Source organism: Silene latifolia, chromosome 7, assembly GCF_048544455.1.
Source record: "Silene latifolia isolate original U9 population chromosome 7, ASM4854445v1, whole genome shotgun sequence".
In the NCBI taxonomy this organism is placed as follows: Eukaryota; Viridiplantae; Streptophyta; class Magnoliopsida; order Caryophyllales; family Caryophyllaceae; genus Silene; species Silene latifolia.
In genome coordinates, this window is record NC_133532.1 from 69,380,930 (window position 1) to 69,387,960 (window position 7,031).

The 7,031-nt window shown below is 42.7% G+C and overlaps 1 non-coding gene across 1 annotated transcript; it reads left to right on the forward strand.

Annotated features, from left to right (window-relative positions):
- Positions 1–2,819: 2,819 nt before the first annotated feature.
- Positions 2,820–2,926, forward strand: LOC141593688 (small nucleolar RNA R71). Its single transcript, XR_012521758.1, has one exon. It is a non-coding gene; the product is annotated as a small nucleolar RNA R71 (small nucleolar RNA).
- Positions 2,927–7,031: the final 4,105 nt, after the last annotated feature.

The window sequence follows — 7,031 nt, forward strand, 5'->3', positions numbered from 1 at the left end:
TAGGCTCAATCCGTGCGGATTCTACTTCTTCTACCTTTGCAAAAACTCGCCTAAAGACAGGCGGATTCTTAACAATCCGCTCGGATTTGCTGAACACGGGACGGGCGGATTTGCTCAAAGACGGACGGATTTCTGTCCAGAGAAATTTGCTTGTTTTCCTCAGCTGCAAAGACGGACGTCTTTCTCCCTGGACGGACGGATTCTTCAAGACGGGCGGATTTTCAGAAATCCGCTCAGATTCTTTAACAGTCAAGAAAATTTCAAAATTCAGCTCAGTTCAAGACGGGCGTCTTTTCTGCAGGACGCTCGGATTCTGTAAGACGGGCGGATTCTCAGGAATCCGCTCGGATTCTTCCTCTGTGTACACGGATTCAGTTCCACCCGTGCACAGCGCATTTCCCTTATCATTCTTTCATTCTTTCTTCAAATCTTGTGTTCTTCATTGTGGGGGCACTAATAAGGCATGGATAGCCTAGGCAATTGCCATCCCCACACTAAGGTAAAGCACTACACATCAATTGAAATTGTTAGTCCCTCCCTCACTTCTCTCTTACATGACAATTATTTTGATCAAAGTAAATAAAAATCCAAAGATGACAAAAATGCAATACAAGAATTGAAATGTAAGTTAAGGAGTTAGAGATATTTACAAGTGGTGGTTTAGGGAGGACTCCACCAAACTCTCATTCTTGATGAGATGTCAAGGGGGCATGTTCAAGGTGTTGTTGATGTTGCTCAACACCTTGAAGAAGTAGTCAAAGGCTTGTTCGTTATCATGGTAGAGGTCCTCAATAGACCGTGGTCCTTGTTGTTGATCATGATCGATGGCATGTCCAATGTAGGGATTAAAAATCCCTTCAAATTCGTCGTCCCAAAGACCACAAACTTCATTGAGTTGATCATTGAAAATCTCTTGCTTAGATGGAGACAACTCTCCCAATTTCTTCTCTTGGCCAATGAGGCCATCTTCTTCTTCCTTGGTTGATTTTGATGAGCTTTGCAAGCTCTCCTTGTCACAATTCACTTGCTCTTTGAATGGAGCATCTTCAATTTTCTTCTTCCATTGGAGTCCCGACTTCTTCTTTTCATCCTTTCGGCTATAATGATCAATCATGAAACATGGTTCATGCAAACGAGGAGCTCTCATAGTCTTGTCAAGATTAAAAGTTATGCTTTCATCTCCCACTTCTAGAGTGATCTCACCATGTTTCACATCAATCACCGCACCCGCGGTGTGTAGGAAAGGTCTTCCTAGGATGATTGGAATGTTGGAATCTTCCTCCATATCAACAATGACAAAGTCCACCGGGATGAAAAACTTCCCAATTCGCATGGGGACATCTTCCCATATCCCTAACGGTGTCTTCGTCGATCTATCGGCCATTTGGAGTGTGATATTGGTGCATTTAAGCTCTCCCATCCCCAACCTTTTACTCACCGAGTACGGCATGACACTCACACTAGCCCCTAGATCACATAAGGCTTTGTTGATCGTCGTGTCGCCAATGGTACACGGTATTGAGAAGCTTCCCGGATCCTTTAACTTTGGAGGTGAACTCCCTTGAAGTATTGCACTACTCACCTTAGTGAAGGCGATAGTCTCAAGTTTCCGGATCGACTTCTTCTTTGTGAGGATATCTTTCATGTACTTCGCATAGGCCGGAACGTGATTGATTAATTCCGTGAAAGGAATTGAGACTTCTAAATTCTTCACAATTTCCATGAACTTTCCAAGTTGATCATCAAATTTGGGCTTGGCTTGACGACTTGGAAAAGGAAGTCTAATCACAATGGGCTCCTTCTCTTTGGCCTTGTCTTCATTTTTCTTTGAACTTTCTTCTTTTGATGATTCTCCATCTTTGGAGTTTTGCACAATTTCTTCCTTTTCACTAGCTTCCACAACTTCATCCTCAACTTGCTTCTTCGGTGCTTCATACCTTGTACCACTTCTCAAGTGAATGGCACTAACCGTTTCATGTCTAGGGGGATTACTTTGAGGTGGTAATTGCCCCTTTTGTCTTTGTGAGCTTGAAGATGCTAGTTGAGTCAATTGTGTTTCCAACATCTTGGTGTGAGCTAGAATGTTGTTGATGGTGGTTTCCTTTGCTTGGCTATCTTTTTGCATTTGAGTGAAAAACTCTTGTTGATTCTTTTGCATTTGGAGGACCGCTTTTTGGACATCAAAACCTTGGTCATTTTGGTGATTGTATGGATTTTGATTTTGGTAACCTTGGTTTTGATTGTAAAATTGTCTTTGATTTTGGTTTCTCATGGGCGGTGGAGTGTATGTTGTTTGAGGGTTTTGAACATTTTGGCTTTTGTATGAGATATTTGGATGGAATTTGGTGTTTTCATTGGAAAAGTTGGAATAAGGGGTACCACTCTTGTATGCTTGGAAAGCATTTACTTGTTCATTTGTTCCCCTACATTCACCTTGGTCATGTCCCAAAGTTCCATAATTCTCACATATCCCACTTGGGATTGATGAGGATGCCGTCATGGCATTAACATGATGCTTCGATGATTTTGAGTTTTCCTCAAGTCTAGCCATAGCTTGTTCAAACTTCAAGTTGATTGTGTCAATGTGAGCACTAAGTTGAGCACCCAATTGAGTAACGGAGTCCACTTCATGCTTTCCTCCTCTAGTAGCCTTGCGAGGTCTACTATATTGTGAGTTATGGACCGCCATTTCCTCAATCATGTTCCATGTTTGATTGTCATCAACTTCGGTGAACATTCCATTTGATCCCATATTGAGAATGTTCCTAGAATATTCATATAAACCATTCCAAAATTGTTGTACCAAAAACCATTCGCTAAGTCCATGGTGAGGACATGAGCGACAAATTCCTTTAAACCGCTCCCAAGCTTCATACAAAGACTCTTCATCCCTTTGCTTAAAACCCGTAATTTGAGCTCTTAGCATGTTGGTCTTTTCCGGTGGGTAGAATTTTTTGTAGAAAGCTAGAGCCAACTTCTTCCAAGAATCTATTCCAAGGGTGGCCTTATCAAGGCCTTTCAACCATTGCTTCGCGGTGCCGATTAAGGAAAAAGGAAATATGACCCATCTAATTTGGTCTTGAGTCACGCCCGTTTGAGAGATAGCATCACAATAATCGCCAAAGGTTTCCATATGAGAATGAGGATCCTCACTAGGCATCCCCCCAAATTGGCTCCTCTCAACTAGTTGGATGAAGGCGGACTTGGCAATAAAATTTCCGGTGAGATGTTGCGGTGTAGGAGTACCATTTGGTAGATTCTCCTCGGTGGGTACAGAGTGTGATGAGAATTTTGGCATTGTAGGTGGATTTTGTGGGGTATTGTGTAATGGGTTTTCTTCTCCTTCTATTGCGAAAGGATTGACAAACTCACTAGTGGGTTGAACAACTTCACCAACACCTCTCAAATTCCTCCTAAAAAGTCTCCTATTGTTCGTCAAGGTTCTTTCGATTTCACGGTCAAAAGGTAACAAATCACCTTGTAACCTTCTAGACATGCAAAATATCAAACAACTCAAAAACAATTAGAACAAACCTTGAGGAGTTTTACTTCCTCAAGGCGAAGAAAGACCCAACTAATAACAAAAAGGAAATCTAAGTCAAACAAACACCGTCCCCGGCAACGGCGCCATTTTTTGATGCGATCCCGCTAAGTGTTCACAAATTAAGATGTGGTCGTTGGTCACGGTCGAATCAAAACACAATTTATAGCTCCACAAACAACTCTACAATTAGTAAAGAGGCAAGTAAAGGTCGGATCCCAAGGGACGGGAGTTGAAATGAGATTTCTATTGTAACTAGTGGTGTCTAAGGGGTGTCACAAATTGGGTTGATGTAGAAGGTTACTAAACTAGAATAACAATGAAAATAAACAAGAAAGATGAATAAAAGGGGTGTAAACAATTGATTAAAGGCACTAGGGTGTCATGGGATCATAGGGGAATCATGGGATATGATCATACAAACATGTTCTCAAATTATAAGCAACAATTATTGTTGTGATGGATTGAGTTGGGTTATATCTTACAATCCTAGGAAAGTTTGGGTCCCGGAGCCGAATCGATTAGATTGTACAACACCTACAAGTCGACTTAATCTTCCCTACTCAACAACATGCATGGTCTAATGAGACTCGAGTTGGGTTATGTCTTACAAGTCTCATTGAAAAGATAGGAGATGATAGTAAATGCAAGGATTCATAGGCTTAGCATTTCATCAAATATAACATGTGCATGAGTTGAGATCAAAACAAGCAAGCAAATAAAACATGAAAGCATATTAATTTAAGAATGAATCATTCCCCATGTTGGTTTCCCCTAATCACCCATTAACCCTAGCTAAGAGACTACTCACTCATTATCATGTTGATCATGCTAGCAAGGTCGTCAATCATACCAACAATATGAAACATGATGAATAAATGAAAGTAATTAACAATAATTTAAAAAGGGATTAAGAGATTATACCTACTAATGATTCCAATAATAAAGCAAGAATAATAGAAGTACTTGAATGCTAGATTGAGAGGTTGTCAATCTCCCAATAATAACCCAAATAATCTTCAATTACCCAAAATAAAGGATGAACAAAAGAGAGATTAAAGAACTAGAACTTGGATTAAAACTTGATTAATACTTGATTACAATATTGAAGAGAGGTTTGATTGATATTAACTACACTAATTATTGATAAGAAGAACATGCTCCTCTAATTAGACTAATGGGGTATTTATAGTGAAAATTAGGGAGGATGCATTAGGGTTAACTAAGGGCTAAACTAGTAATTAAACTTTTTAAGTTGAGCAAGGAGGACCCGGTATTTTCTGAGAGAAGGGCTTCTCTTTTCGTAGCTTGAAGAAGACAATCCGTGCTGTGCAGGAATCCGGGCGGAATAAGGTCGGGACGGACGGATTTGGGCGGTGGAATCCGAGCGGATTCTGAGGAATCCGGGCGGATTGTTGAGGGGGAATCCGAGCGGATTCTGGCGTGGGACGCTCGGATTGTGCAGGGGCTGGACGGGCGGATTGTTGACAATCCGCTCGGATTGTCAGTCAGCATAGTAACTTCTTCTTTTCTTCCCTTTTCTTCATAAATTCCTTGGGGATTTTCTTGGGGACTCAAGGATCTTTCCTCAACATTGCTCTTCTACTATGATATGTATAAAGGCCTTCTAATCTTGTCTCTCCTTGATGCTTGGTCATTGAATTCGATCAATTTAGTCTCGTTTTGCCATGAAAATGCAAGATTCTTACTCCTTTCCTACGAAGGGATCAAAATCTCAAAGAATATGCAAAACAAAGAACTAAAGATAAGAAATGACCCAAATAAGCACTAAAAAGCATGGAAACAAGGCTAATTCGGGGGCTAAATATGCGCCAATTATGGTCACATCAATCTGTCCTTGAAAGGTTGCGGACAAAGGCTCGCCAGCCATGACAAGGAAATGTACCCGAGGCATCTTCGGGATCTGTCCTTGAAAGGTAGCTGACAAAGGCTCGCCAGCCACGACAAGGAAATGTACCCGAGGCATCTTCAGGATCTGTCCTTGAAAGGTTGCGGACAAAGGCTCGCCAGCCATGACAAGGAAATGTACCCGAGGCATCTTCGGGATCTGTCCTTGAAAGGTTGCGGACAAAGGCTCGCCAGCCATTGTAAGGAAATGTACCCGAGGCATCTTCGGGATCTGTCCTTGAAAGGTTGCGGACAAAGGCTCGCCAGCCATTGTAAGGAAATATACCCGAGGCATCTTCGGGATCTGTCTTTGAAAGGTTGCAGACAAAGGCTCGCCAGCCATGACCAGGATATGTACCCGAGGCATCTTCGGGATCTGCCCTTGAAAGGTTGCGGACAAAGGCTCGCCAGCCATTGTAAGGAAATGTACCCGAGGCATCTTCGGGATCTGCCCTTGAAAGGTTGCGGACAAAGGCTCGCCAGCCATGACAAGGAAATGTACCCGAGGCATCTCCGGGATCTGCCCTTGGAAGGTTACGGACAAAGGCTCGCCAGCCACGACAAGGAAATGTACCCGAGGCATCTTCGGGATCTGCCCTTGGAAGGTTGCGGACAAAGGCTCGCCAACCATTTTAAGGAAATGTATCCGAGGCATCTTCGGGATCTGTCCTTGAAAGGTTGCGGACAAAGGCTCGCCAGCCATTGTAAGGAAATGTACGCGAGGCATCTTTGGGATCTGTCCTTGAAAGGTTGCGGACAAAGGCTCGCCAGCCATGACAAGAAAATGTACCCGAGGCATCTTCGGGATCTGCCCTTGAAAGGTTGCGGACAAAGGCTCGCCAGCCATTGTAAGGAAATGTACCCGAGGCATCTTCGGGATCTGTCCTTGAAAGGTTGCGGACAAAGGCTCGCCAGCCATGACAAGGAAATGTACCCGAGGCATCTTCGGATCTGCCCTTGGAAGGTTGCGGACAAAGGCTCGCCAGCCACGATAATAAAATGTACCCGAGGCATCATCGGGATCTGTCCTTGAAAGGTTGCGGACAAAGGTCGCCAGCTAATGGCACGGTCGGTTAATGGACCATGGGAATAGCCGCGTCAAATGGGCTTGTTTTGAAAGGAGCGAACTCGTGATGCCGCTGCAGGAATAGTGAGTATGGATTTTCACTATCACTGTTTTTGGAATGAGCGGGTTCCGCGAGGAAGCCCCCTGCTGGTATTTGAAAGAATAGTGAATTTGGCATCTTCACCATTCGACGTTCTTCTTTGAACTTGAAGTGGCGGTTTTGATCGCCGTTTGTTTTAATTTTGAAGGAAAATAGCAAATTTGAGTTTGCTATTGCGTTTTGAAGTGACTGTTTATATGCCGCCGTTGACATTTGATGGAAATAGGGAATTTGGAATCTTCACTATTAATTGAAGTGACGGTTTATATGCCGCCGTTGACATTTGATGAGAATAGTGGAATTCAATTCCCAACTATTATCTTGAAAATGACGGTTTTAATTGCCGTCGCTTAAAATTTGGAGAAATAGCGGTTTTTGAATTTTCGCTATTATTATTTTTTTGAAATTTTGAAGGG